We start from the raw sequence: 14,834 nt of genomic DNA, 5'->3' as shown, positions 1-14,834 counted from the left end.
TCTGCTGGGATCTGAATTCAACTTCTAGATTATTAGGCAAGTATAACTATCAGACTACAACACTCATTAGTCTAAAAGGGGAGATACAAATAGAAACTGGATCACGGGATAGGGGAAAAAGCCTTTTGAGGCAGAAAGGTCACAAGGGTAATCAGGTTTATTATAAAGGAAAGCTAGAATAGCTTTTGTTGATGGAAGTTGGCTTGAAATGCTGGAAAGACTTGCTGTCAGATAAGACAATGAACAGATGAGGGGAGATGTATTCTCTTGTATTATTTCAAAAATAAGTTATACCAATTTCACTTCTTAAAAAATATTGGATGACCTTTAAAAGCTCAATTACCTGCTGTCAAATAAAGTAGCTCAACGATCCACAATAATCCGATCTGAATCATTGTTATCTTAGTGTGCATTCAAAAAGAGGTGGAAGAACAGAGGGGAACAAAGACACATCGCATCTTTGTACAGTCAATTCTGATATAACGCATGTTTCTTCAGGGCAAATTGGCTGTAACGCAACTGAAGAATTTAGACCATTATTTGTAGAACACAAACTTTCCTTATATGTATTGGCTCTAATGCAACTCCAATCCCATTGGTTTGAATGGTGCTGCTATAATACAACTTTCTGATGATGTGGAATCGTGGGAACGGAATTATTGCGTTACATCAAAACAGAGTTACATTAAGGGGGCAGACAGCATAATCTGAGGAATGTAGTGAACATGCAAGTACATTAGTGTTTCAAACTTGAAACTGTCTTGTTCACTGAGGGTTCAGTGGAGGAAATGATTCCATTCAAAATTCAGACTGATAACAGGCTTGAAGAAATTGAGGACTGTAGATGCTGGAGATCAGAGTCGAAAAATGTTGCGCTGGAAAAGCACAGCAGGTCAGGCAACATTTGAGGACCAGGAGAGTTGACATTTCAGGCATAAGCCCTTCACGGGTGCTTTTCCAGTGCCATTCTTTTCGATTCTGATTGGCTTGAGTGATTTGGCTGCTAAAGATTAGGGGATAGTGGCAGCAGGTACGCTGGCAAGTTGGAGGTCTAAAGGTTGGCTAGTTAGCATTCCTACCTGGATAGAGGACTTGTGTGATTCAGGGTGACACAGTATTGGGCTTTAAGAAGGGATAAAGAGTCCATCGCAAACCATTGGAGCATCCAGTTACAGTACAGGGGTTTTGTTAAGATACCCCTGACTTCATAGGTCAATCAGCAAGAATCTGGGAAGCAGTGACAGCAGAATCCTAAAGTGAAGCTAGTCCGATGCCAAATAAAGGAGAAGTGTTTACTAAGAGGACCAATACAGTTAGAATGAAGAGACCAAGTTCTTGAGGATTTAAACAAGATTCAAGGATTCTTCCAACTTGCCTACAGGGAAATATTCTCCAATTCAGGCATCACTGTCTATGTTAGATCAGGGATTAGATGTTATTTGACTAGGACAAAAGAAAGCAAGCTATCAGGTACTGTGAACACCACTGAACTAGTCCCTGGAAAATGAAGTGTTCACTACTTATGGGACAGAATAAAGTGTATGCATGTAGAAAGATTTTCTGCTGTTTTAAAAGTTAATTTTCTACAGTTTGGAGAGAGTGTTTAGACAATGTTCCTTTAATGACTTTTTAAAAAACCAACAAACTTGAAATCTTGTCATGTGATTCTTTTCGTCAGTTGTTAGAAATTTAAAACAAAACAGAAATGCTGGAAAAACTCAGCAGATCTGGTAGCATCCGTGGACAGAAATCAGAGTTAACATGGCACATCCAGTGACCCTTCTTCAGAAATTTAAGTATTTTTCTAGATTATAACATTAGCACAATTTAACTCCAGCACGTTGAGGATACAGATCTGGGCATTGAAACCTGCACACTGGAGTGACAGGTGCCAATAAACTCAAGAGCGTATCCACCACAGAAATAAAAAAAAACTTTAATAGTACTACGTTCAACACTTGTCACCATGTTAAATGCTACAGATACAAACTAGATCCCAAACAGCAACTCAGAACGTTTTCACATAACATGCACCTTTTTAAAAGTTTAAAAACCTAAAGACCAAGATTGCATTTTCATATGTTGTATTCAAAATTGATACATATATAATATATATATAAATGAATAAATGAAGTATTTAAGCTTTATAATAACAACTCAAAAGAGCTAAACCAATTGTGATAAAAAAAATAATCGATTTGGGCAAATTCAACCCAATCAAAATTGGCAAACGCATCAGTAAATTAATTTGCCACTTCTGGGACCCTGTTTGCAGGAATCTTTTCTGCATTTGCCACTGTACAGTAACAATATTAATCTATTCACTGTAAAACCCTTTTTATGTAGTGCCATTCTTCTATGAACATGCTCATTTAAGTAAAGGAACTCGAAACAACAATTCCATGTTTCCATAGTTACATTTTGTGTAAAATATATTTAAAATTAAATGATTAACTGGATATTAGAATAAAATCACCTGTTACTTAAATAGTAGACCTTCGTCACTACCACAGATCATCTTTACTGTCATATGAATTACATCATTCAATCAGCCTGACTTAATTCAAAAAAATGCACCCCATTTCGAGTCATAGAGGTCTTACAGCATACTAACAGGCCCTTGAGCCCATCTTAGACATGTCACCCAGTTTTCACAATTAGACTAATTCTATTCATCTGCATTTGGTTCATATCCCTCCATACCTATCTCTTCCATGTACCTGTCTAAATGTTTTTTAAATGACAAAATTGTACTTACTTCCACCACTACCTCTGGCATCCCATTCCTAACACACACCACCCTCAGAGAAAAATGCCCCTTTGGACTCTTTTAGATCTCTCCCCTCTCAGTTTAAATCTATGCCCTCTAGTTTTAGACTCCCCTACCATGGGGAAAAGCTGTTGGCCATCTACCTTATTTATACCTCTCATGATTTTATAGGCATCTATAAGATTACATTCCCTACAGTGTGGAAACAGACCCTTTGACCCAACAAGTCCACACCGATCCTCCGAAGAGTAACCCACCCACAACCATTCCCCTACATTTACCCCTGACCTATGCACTTCACACTGTGGGCAATTTAGCCTGGCCAATTGACCTGACCTGCACATCTTTGGACTGTGGGAGGAAACCGGAGCACCCAGAGGAAACCCATGCATTCGTGGGGAGAATGTGCAAACTCCACACAGACAATCGCCCAAACCCAGGTCCCTGGCGCTGTGAGGCAGCAGTGCCAACCACTGTGCCACCCAAAGGTCACTCCGCAGTCTCCTATGCGCCAGGGAAAAAAATTCCCAGCCATCCAACCTCTCCTTATAACTCAAACCTTCCAGTCCAGGGAGCATCCTGGGAAATATTTTCTGCACTCTTTCTGGTTTAATAATAGTCTTTCTATAGTAGAGTGACCAGAACTGCCCTCAGTATTCCAAATGTGGCCTCATGAACATCTTGTACAGCTGCAAAAAGATGTCCCAACTCCTATACTTAATGATCTAACTGATGAAAGCAAGCATGTGAAGCCTTTTACTGAACCAATAGATCAAACGTTCTATAATTTTCTGGTGATAGAATAAAAGTACATTTGTAGCTTAACTAGTAGTTAACTGCTCTTTAATTTAAACTAAAATGATGGTATGCCCAAAGTAAACCTAACTGAAGGGGAATGTTTCAATTCCCAGTTTTAATGTATGTTAAAGCAAGACATTGTGCATGCTGCTGTATATATAACAGGCTGACTGATAAAATCCAACAGGAGTGACTCAGACAAGGTTAATATTTAAATAGTGTGTTCAAATCGATCTGTGAACTCACCAACTGAATAATAGGTTATGCAGTAAAATGTTTAATGATATTTATCAAATGACAGATGAGAACAATTTTACATTAGAGCATGATCCTGCCTAATTAAATCCTGAAGTCACAGAACACCTCAGTGGTTCTAAATAACAAAGTCATACAGAAGAGTGGGTCCCCAGTTTCAATCTCAGGGGTCTCAAATATCATCTTCAAAATCGAAGAGGAATGAGAGATCATGCAGGTTCACAGAAATCTAGCTCATCTGGAAAAGCAAACTGCAAAGACAGAATCCCATGTGACAATAATGTCTCACTATAATCAAAAGGATGCCACATAACTCAGAAAAATTTGACGATATACTGCAAACATCTTGGCAGTAGAATCATTGACTTGTACTCCAGAACTAGCCACATCTCAAGCCTACTTCAATTGACACTGAGTTACCAATATAATTCCTTTTGTTTTCGGATTTCTAAGCAGTTGTAAATCCAAATTATAACTCATTTCTTAATTCCATAATTTAAAGGAAAATGGATGGCTAGCACTGCTGCCTCACAGCGCCAGGTGACTCTCTGTGTGAAAATTCTACATTTTCCCAGTGTCTGCATGGTTTTGCTCTGAGTGCGTCAGTTTCCTCCCACAGTCCAAACATGTGCTGATTAGGTGGCTTAGCCATGCTAAATTGTCCTTACTGTCCAGGGATGTGTAAGCTAGGTGGGCTAGCAAGGGGAATGCAGGGTTACAAGGATAAGGAGGGGGGGTGAGTCTGGGTGGGTTGGTCATCAGAGGGTCAATGTGAACTCAATGGGCTGAATGGTCTGCTTCCACACTGTAAGGATTCTATGACTGGCAAGCAAACTGGAAACAGTAAGAATAAATGGGTCACTTTTAAGTTGGCATGATGCAACTAGTGGAATGCATAGGGATCAGGGCTATTGCCCAATGCTTATATCAATGACAGATGAGGAGTCTGAATATATGATTGCCAAATTTGAAGATGACACTTAGAGAGATAGGACAGCAAACTCTAAAGACAACACAAGGAGCCTGCAATGGGATTTACAAAGCTTAAAGCACCACATTAATTCAAAGGCGAGACATTACAGAACTCTATGGTACAGGGGAATTTGGATGTCCTAGTAGATGAATGACAACATGTTTGAGTACAGGTACAAATTAAGAAGGCAAATGGAATATTGTTATTTCGTATAAAAGGAATGGAATATCAAAAGAGGGCTTGTATTTATAGATTTCCAGAAAGTATTTGATAAGGTGCCATATCAAGGGTTATTGTGGAAAATAAACACTCATGGTATAGGGGGTAATATTGGCAAAGAGAGAAGATTGGATTATTAACAGGAAGCAGAGAGTAGGAATAAGTGGGTCTTTCCCAGGCTAGCATGATGTCAAAAGTGGTGTACCACAGGTGTCCATGTTGTGGCCTCAACACTTTACAATTTACACAAATTATATGGATGAAGGAATCAAAGGTATGGTAACTAAACTTGTTGCTGACACAAAGATACACAAGAAAGTGATTGCAAAGATGAGAGAAAGGAGCCTACAGAAATAATATGGCTTAAGTAAGTGGACAAAGATTTGGTAAATAGAATACAATATGTAAATTCTGTCCATTTTGCAGAAAAATAATAAGTAGCATATTGTCTTAATAGGGAGTAGTTGCAAAACATTGAAGTGCAGAGAAATCTGGGTGTCGCATTACATGAATCATGGAAGATTAGCAAGCAAGTACAGCAAGTAGTCAGGAAAGCTAATAGAATGTAATGGCTTATTGTGAGGGAAACTGAATCTAAGAACAAGGAGGTAATGCCTCAGTCATCTAAGTGATATTGTATTGGGATGACTCTGTTCAGTACTGATCACCATATTTATGGTGATCACCACATTTGAAGCAGTTCAGAGAAGGTTCATTAGACTAATACCTGGAATGAGCGGATTGCCTTATGAGAAAAGGCTAGACAGGCTAGGTTCGTATCCTCTCGAGGTTGAAAGAGTCAAAGATGACTTAACTGAAACATACAAGATCCAGAAGGGGCTTGAACACGTGGATGCTGAAAGGACACTTCCTCTTGTTAGAGCGTATAGAACATGTGTCATAATTTTTAAAAAAAGGGAAGCACTACTTAAAACAGAGATGAGGAAACTTATTTTTCTCTGAGGGTTGAGTGTCTTTGCAATTCCTTTCCTCAAAAGGCAATGGATGAAGATTTTAAATATTTTAAAAGCAGAGGCAGATAAGTTCTTGATTACCAAGGACGTGAAAGAGTTATCAGGAACATGCAGGATTGTAGTGATAGGTTAAAATCAGATCATAACGCACTTGCACAGGGTACTGGACTGGTTAGCCAGATTGGACCTTGGCAGTTTAGGGCAATGAGAGGTGAGAACTTATTGAAACAGAAGATTCTGAGGAGCATTGTCAGTGTGGATGCCAAAAGGGTCTTTGTCCTTCCAGGAGAGTAAAGAACTCTAGAGTCCACTTTAAAAACAGGGGATTTCCAATTTAGAATAGAAATGATGAGAAATCTTTTCTCTGAGGGGGTCATTAACCAGCAGAATTCTCTTTTCCACAAAGTGACAGAGACAGTCGTTGAAAATGTTTAAGTCAGAGGTAGGTCAATTCTTGACTAACAAGGGAATCAAATGGTATTAGAGACAGCCAGAAAAATGAAGCCAAGGCCATAATCAGCCACGATCTAAACGAATGGTGGAGCATTACAGGGAGGTGATGGCCTAATGGTATTATTTCAAGACAGCTGCAGCCGGTGTGGCCTCCTCTATATTGGGGAGACAGGCCGCCTACTTGCGGAGCGATTCAGAGAGCACCTCTGGGCCACCCGGACGAACCAACCCAACCAACCTGTAGCACAGCATTTCAACTCCCCCTCCCACTCCACCGAGGATATGCAGGTCATTTGACTCATCCACCGCCAAACCACAACAACCCGACGGTCGGAGGAGGAGCGTCTTATCTTCCGACTGGGAACCCTCCAACCACAGGGGATGAACTTGGACTTCACCAGTTTCTTCATCCCCCCTCCCCCCACCTTGTCTCAGCCGAATCCCTCCAGCCCGGCACCGCCTTCCTGACCTGCAGTCTTCTTCTTGACCTCTCCACCTCCATCCTACTCCGACCTATCACCCTCACCTTGACCTCTTTCCACCTATCACATTTTTATTTCGAGACACACAATCCGGAGACCCAGGTAATGTTCTGGGGACCTGGGTTTGAAACTCACCTGTCTGACACTCATTCACACTTATTAAAATCCTTAAATAAATTCGAAGGCTTCCACAATATCTTCCCTAGTTCTCTCAGGACTGTTGAATATATTCAGTTTAGTCTACAAGCCTGCCATTAAACATGGAAAATATTATGAACAGCCAACTGAATGATGCTGGGTTCCAGATTCTGAATTAAAAGCCTACACAAACAGCAGTTTAACAGCAAATAGTATTCTAACGACTGAGCAGAAAGCATGCACATTTATCAAACATGGGATGCTGAATAAGAATTTATGAACAAAACACTGTATCGCTCGATGTTTGGGCAAGGCATGGACAATGAACATTGCCATGTATATCACTCTGGAATTCTAATCTGTGATTCTGTGCAATATGATTTTTGAACTTCTGAAAAAACACTGAATTGCTGAAAAAAAAATCAGATTTCCAGCAATTTCTTTGGTTAGTGATGCGAAGTTCACAGCAACATACAAATTCTACAGTAATGTGCTTGGAACCGTACTCAATTAAGTCAAGCAAAGGATTTGATTATTGTATAATGCATCAATTAATGTTAGTTTTAGGAAATATAGTCAAATGCATAATTATCAGGAATGTCAACGACTGAAAGAAGTATGTCAGAATTACCTAATCTTAAATGAAGTACAAGATCAATACTTTCTTTTGTTCAAGACCAACAAGATGTATTTAACAGCAACATTCAAATGCATGAAAGTAATTAGCTGATAGACATTGAGCTAATTTTCCACATTAAAGGAATCCAGAGTATACAGAGCTATGCAAACAAATGATAATGAGGGGGAAACAGAAATGTGTACAAAACAGCTGAAATACACTAAGAGAAGAGGCTAGAAAGGAAAAAGGAAAAATTACAATATTTATTTCATAATAATAAATGAGCACCTTTCAAGGAGTCATAATGGCTAGGAAAGATGATCAAAGAATTCTATTAAATGGGAGGAATGGTGCTGGAGAAAGGACAGCTAAAAATCAATATGGCAGGTTAAAAAGAAAGGGACTAGACCAGTGAAGGAACAAAAATACCTGAAAGGGAGGGTAAACAGTTTGCCGACTACATGCAAAATGAAGTAAATTGCGTGCTACCTTTAATAGTTCAAGTAGTTAATTTAATTAAACCACAAGTTCATTTGTTCCTCCAATGTCATACTGCTGGACTTCCTACAGGGAAGTAAGGCTAAAATATAACAGGGAAGTAAGGCTCTTTCTGCTGATCTAATCATTTTAAGTCAGAGGGAACAAAGCAAACTGGCTACTGGCCTTTCAAATATCCTGTACCAGATGTTCTGCCAACGTGAATGTTAATTTTAGCCCTTTGTACAATCTCTAATGAAGAATTTTGAAGGAAAATATTTTGCTGGGGTGCAACATTTCACAATCTTAAAAATTGAAGTACATTTGCAAACACAAGAGATTGAAGTGAAATCATCTAAGAAAAAATATATTGTATTTGAGTACCTGCCCAATAAAACAAATGCAGCTGCTTACGAGGCAGCATGAGAGATTTAGTTCTGCCAGCAACACAATTTTTCCTCTGGCAGGAAAACTTTGCTTATTTAAATCAGGCCTTTGAGAACACAGCGCCAACTGATTCACAGACCACTATTTTTTTTCCTGGAAGGGTGGAGCATGAACACTCATAACTACAGTATGCTTGTCTCCATCAAAAATGTGGAAATTGATCCAAACCTACTCCTAGGCATGGTTCTTTTGGCATAGGGTATTTCTGAAACTGTCATGAGAGATTTGTTGTATAACCAAGACCACAAGTTGTTTGTTGCCATTCTCTCACTTAGAGAAAAGGTTGGGGCTTACATTTATCGTGTTTTCCACAACTGCCAGATATCTTAGAGGGCTGCAGGGTACAGGTATAAGGCGGGTTGCAGCCACAGAGAAGTTTGATAAAAAGGGTGAGAATTTGAAAGCCTGGGAATTGCTTACCAACCAGCGCATCAATGCAGTACTGCAAAAGATTTTCACAATCTCATCTGCGAGCATAAAGGTCCTTTTCAAAAAAGAGTTGGGACTTATCTGAGTGCATTAAATAGTATATATTCCTGAACAAAAAGACAGTGTGCAATTTGTCCACAGAATCGTGATTACACTTGAAAAGTTCATTTGCTTTAAATACATTGGAATACCTTGAGGATGCAGAGGCATTCAATGTAATAGCGAGTTTTGAGAAGATTTATAGCTCAGGTTGAGGTTTTGGATGTAGGTTTGTGCACTGAGCTGGAAGGTTCCTTTCCAGATGTTTTGTCATCCTCCTAGGTAACATCTTCAGTGGGCCTCAGGCGAAGCACTGCTGAAAATTCCTGCTTTCTATTAATATGTCTGGGTTTCTTTGGGTTGGTGATGCCATTTCCTGTGGTGATGTTATTTCCTGTGGTGAAGTCACTTCCTGTTCCTTTCTCAGAGGATGGTAGAGGGCTCTAACTCGATTTGTTTGTTGATAGAGTTCCGGTTGGAATGCCATGCTTCAAGGAATTCTCATGGGTGTCTCTGTTTGGCTTGTCCTAGAATGGATGTGTTGTCCCAGTCGAAGTAGTGTCCTTCCTCATCTGTATGTAAAGACACTAGTGAGAGAGGGTCATGTCTTTTTGTGGCTAGTTAGTGTTCATGTATCCTGGTAGCTAGTTTTCTGCCTGCATGTCCAATGTAGTGTTTGTTACAGTCCTTGCACAGTATTTTGTAAATAACATTAGTTTTGCTTGTTGTCTGTATAGGGTCTTTCAAGTGCATTAGCCGCTATTTTAGTGTGTTGGTGAGTTTGTGAGCTATCATGATGCCAAGGGGTCTGAGTAGTCTGGCAGTCATTTCTGAGATGTCTTTGATGTAGGGGAGACTGGCTTAGGTTTCTGGCTGTGTTTTGTCTGCTTGTTTGGGTTTGTTGCTGAGAAATCGGCAGACTGTGCTCATTGGGTACCCATTCGTTTTGAATACACAGTATAGGTGATTTTCCTCTGCTCTGCGTAGTTCCTCTGTGTTGCAGCATGTGTTGGCTTGTTGAAATAATATTCTGATGCAGTTTCGTTTGTGGGAGTTGGGATGATTGCTTCTGTAGTTCAATATTTGGTCCATATGTGTTGTTTTCCTGAAGACGCTGGTTTGAAATTCCCCATTGGCTGTTTGCTCTACTGTGACATCTAGGAATGGCAATTTGTTGTTGTTTTCCTCCTCTTTAGTGAATTTTATGAAGATGTTATCTAGTAGGGTGACGAAATGTCTGGAAAGGAACCTTCAAGCTCAGGTTGAGTTACATCCAAAGCCTCAACCGAAGCTACAAATCTTCTCAAAACTCGCTAAGACCTATGGGCACAATACGCTAAAAATGGCCCGAAAATGGGAAACAAATGCCATTCGACAGAGTGTCACCTGAAAACAGCTGTACTTCCTGCACGAATGCCTAAGAAAACAGGTATTACCTAAATGCCTTAAATACAAATCTCCCCTTAACACCCCACTAGCCAAAAGAATTGTAGAGCAAAACGGTCTCAGAATGCTCAGAGAAATAATTAATGATGCCCACAACAGACTCTGTAAATACAACCGGGAAATTTTGCACCAAAAATCTTTACTCACTCATGCAACAGACCATGAATAGATAGACACAATACAACAAGCCATACATATTAGACAGCGACAAACACAGAAAATGAAAAAACTAGACTTGCAGAAAAAACTAGACAAACTTGCACCAAATAACAACACTGACAATACAGAAGCATGGATTAAAAAAAAACTTATCTGACCGACCCTTAACAGACACTGAAAAAGCCGTCTTAGTAAGAGGATTAAATTACAACTGCCCGGATGCGGACAAGAAAGATTCCTTAGCAGTATTAGAAACAACACTAAAAGACAACCAACTCACAGAAGAAACCCAGCAAACCATCAGACAGGTAGTCGCACCAACATTAAGCAGAAAAAAAGGAAGCACACTCAATACACAAGAAAGCAAGCACGGGAAAGACTAAAAAAAGTTAAAAACATTGTTATCCTATCTACAGACAAAGGACATTTGGCAGTAATTCTAAATCGAAGAGACTACATTGAAAAAGCGTACGCACTACTTACAGATACCAACACTTACCAACAAGTGGCGATAGACCCAACCTTACATCTAGAGAACCAAATCATAGCCCTACTCAAAAAACTTCAGAAATCTGAAGAAATAAATAAGACAGACTTCCAAAGAATGAAACCAGACGGATCCAACACACCACACTTCTACGGATTACCAAAAATTCACAAACCAGGAGCCCCTCCCTCCCTCCCCCGACCCACTGTCTCACTACCTGGAACACCACTTACAGATTGGCCAAGGAGCTACATCAAAGACTAAAACACTTGGTAGGAGACTCACACCACTCCACCCAAGAATTCCTGAAGACCAAAGATACTAAGATAGAATAGGATGAAATAATGGTCTCCTTTGATGTAGCAGCCCTGCTTACATCAATCAACATTAACCTGGCCAAGAAAACACTGACTACACTATTAGAAGACCCAAAGACACATACACCAAACACCACTAACTTCATCAACAAAGACAGTATCATCAAGCTAGGGTACCTATGCCTTACCACACACTTCCCCTTCAACACCAAAACGTACAGACAAACCAACAGAACACCCATGGGATCTCCGATATCAGGGTTCTTTAGCAGAGGCAATAATGCAGAGACTCGAACAAACAGCTCTGCCAACCATCCAACCCAAACTTGGGTCCGCTACATGGATGTCACCATTGTCATCACAAAACGAAACAAGTTAGAGGAAACCTTCAAGACCATCAATAATACCCTTACTGGCATAAAATTCACTAAAGAGGAGGAAAACAACACCAAACTGCCATTCCTAGATGTCACAGTCGAGCAAACACCGTGGGCGGCACGGTGGCACAGTGGTTAGCTCTGCTGCCTCACAGCGCCAGAGACCCGGGTTCAATTCCCGACTCAGGCGACTGTGTGGAGTTTGCACATTCTCCCCGTGTCTGCGTGGGTTTCCTCCGGGTGCTCTGGTTTCCTCCCACAGTTACAAAGATGTGCGGGTCAGGTGAATTGGCCATGCTAAATTGCCCGTAGTGTTAGGTTAAAGGGGTAAATGTAGGGGTATGGGTGGGTTGCGCTTCGGCGGGTCGGTGTGGACTTGTTGGGCCGAAGGGCCTGATTCCACACTGTAAGTAATCTAATCAAACTTTTCCTAACTGCAATCAGTTCTGTGCGAAGGTCACAGGACTTGAAACATGAACTCTGCTTTCTCTCCACAGATCATACAGTCTTAGAGATGTAAAGCACAGTAACAGACCCTTCAGTCCAACTCGTCCATGCTGACCAGCTATCCTAAATTAATCCAGTCCCATTTGCCAGCACTTGGCCCATATCCCTTCAAAGCCTTCCTATTCACATATCTTTCCAGATGCCTTTTAAAATGTTGTAATCATACCAGCCTCCACCATATCCTCTGGCAGCTCATTCCACACAAGTACCACATTCTGCGTGAAAATGTTGCCCATTAGGTCTCTTTTAAATCTTTCCCCTCTCACCCTAAACCTATGCTCTCTAGTTCTGGACTCTCCCACCTCAGGGAAAAGACCTTGTCTATTTACCCTATTCATGCCCCTTGTGATTTTATATACCTCTATACAGTGACCCCTCAGCCTCCAATGTTGCAGGGAAAACAGCCACAGCTTATTCGGCCTCTCGAGCATCTCCCTTTACAGAGGAACCTCAATTATCCAGCATTCAAATATCCAAATATCAGATTATCCAGCAGGATCGCAAGGTCCCGATGCTTGGCTAAACTATGTTAGTCAGCAATGATTAACCGAACGAAATACTGCCCACCAGTGTCCTATGGATAATCGAGGTTCCTCTGTAGTTCAAATTCTCCAACTCTGGTAACATCCCTGTCTTTTCTGAACTCTTTCAAGATTCACAACATTCTGCTGCCAGACTTGCTGAGTTTTCCAGTAATTTCTGTTTCTGATTTCCAGCATCCACAGTTTTTTGGGTTTTGTTTTCCTTTAGTGATCACTAAAATACTAGGAAGAAAACTAAACCACTCTTGCTACTGTAAAATCAAGATAAACATGTACAAAAAGCTCTTTGCTGTTGGGACCATCATCTTCTAGGAATACATCCATCTCAGAAAACAAAGTTTGGTTTTGATGAACTTGCCTTTTCAGTATCAAACCTCGAGTAAAAAAAAACCCACTGAGCAATCAAATGAACGCATCTTTTCCTCATAGCAAATTTAATTACAGGAGCACAACATGTAGCACAGAACAAAGACACAATGACTTAAAAAGTACTCTTGCAGCAAATAGGTAAAGTCAGAAATCACACGACACCTGATTATAGTCCAACAGGTTTATTTGAAATCACAACATTTTGGAGTATGACTTCTGACTTTGTCCACCCAGTCCAACACTAGCACCTCCACATTGTGACTGGCATCTAAGTTAAAAATTGGTGTAGAAACAAAGATTAATACTTTGTTAACAGGGAATTCAGTTTCATTTTGCATACTAATTTAAATATCAGGTGGGTCAACTGCTCTCATAAAGGTGATCCAGATTGTGGTCAAAAATCTAAAACTAATTGAGCAACAGTCCACTGACAAGAAAGTAGCAGTCAATCCATTAATAAGATAAAATGGAATGAAATCTCTCTCCAAAAATCTACTGACTAAAAACCTTGGAAATAGTTTTCAAAACTTGATAGAAAACGACACTTGGCTAGTGCTAAATATTTAAATGATGCACTGTGCTGAAGCAGTAAGTTGAACTACAATGATAAACAACACACAGTATTGCACAAAAAGCATTACATTTTCTGCATTCATTTTATATTAATTTTGCTCAAGCCTGCAGAGATAAAATCAAATATTTCAATGGACTATTTAGATCAGCATAAATATATTTCAACTACTCATAATAACAAATGCACAAATTCAGATTGGGACAGTGTGCATGTGCAGGCAATAGGTGGAAAGAGAAAGGAGATATCTATCCAAACGTTTTGAATAGTTGCATATGAATCAAATTTCTTATATGCCATAAAGATGTTATGTGATGTATTATGACAAAAACAAACAGCATTATAGTGAAAAAGTGAGGGGTCATTTGACAGACATTCATGTTTCTATGCTTGACAAGGTGGATGTGGAAATGTTTTCTCTTGTGCGAAAGTCTAGAGCTAAAGGACACTGTTTAAAAGTAAGAGGTCACCTTTTTAGCACAGTGATGTGGGGAATTTTTGCTCCTTTGGAGGGGTGTGCAACTCTTGAACTCTGCCTCAAAAGACAGTGCAAATGGAGTCATTAAATACTTTTTCCAGAGGGGGTAGATTGGTTTCAATGCTGGAAATGTGTTGCTGGAAAAGCGCAGCAGGTCAGGCAGCATCCAGGGAACAGGAGAATCGACTTTCCGGGCATAAGCCCTTCTTCAGGAATGGGAAAAGTTTGTCCAGCAGGCTAAGATAAAAGGTAGGGAGGAGGGACTTGGGGGAGGGGCGTCGGAAATGTGATAGGTGGAAAGAGGTCAAGGTGAGGGTGATAGGTCAGACTGGGGTGGGGGCGGAGAGGTCGGGAAGAAGATTGCAGGTTAGGAAGGCGGTGCTGAATTCGATGGATTTGACTGAGACAAGGTGGGGGGAGGGGAAATGAGGAAACTGGTGAAACCCGAGTTCATCCCTTGTGGTTGGAGGATTCCTAGGCGGAAGATGAGGCGCTCTCCCTCCAACCG

At 40.3% G+C, this 14,834-nt stretch overlaps 1 protein-coding gene across 1 annotated transcript in view; it reads right to left on the bottom strand.

Annotated features, from left to right (window-relative positions):
- The window catches only part of LOC122549929 (serine/threonine-protein phosphatase 6 regulatory ankyrin repeat subunit A-like), a 162,547-nt gene that overhangs the window by 92,946 nt on the left and 54,767 nt on the right, over positions 1-14,834 (bottom strand). The gene's annotated exons all lie outside the window — the stretch shown is intronic.

Source organism: Chiloscyllium plagiosum, chromosome 5, assembly GCF_004010195.1.
Source record: "Chiloscyllium plagiosum isolate BGI_BamShark_2017 chromosome 5, ASM401019v2, whole genome shotgun sequence".
Taxonomy (NCBI): domain Eukaryota; kingdom Metazoa; phylum Chordata; class Chondrichthyes; order Orectolobiformes; family Hemiscylliidae; genus Chiloscyllium; species Chiloscyllium plagiosum.
The sequence above is the reverse complement of the archived record's forward strand: the minus strand, read 5'-3'. Positions and strand labels throughout refer to the sequence as shown.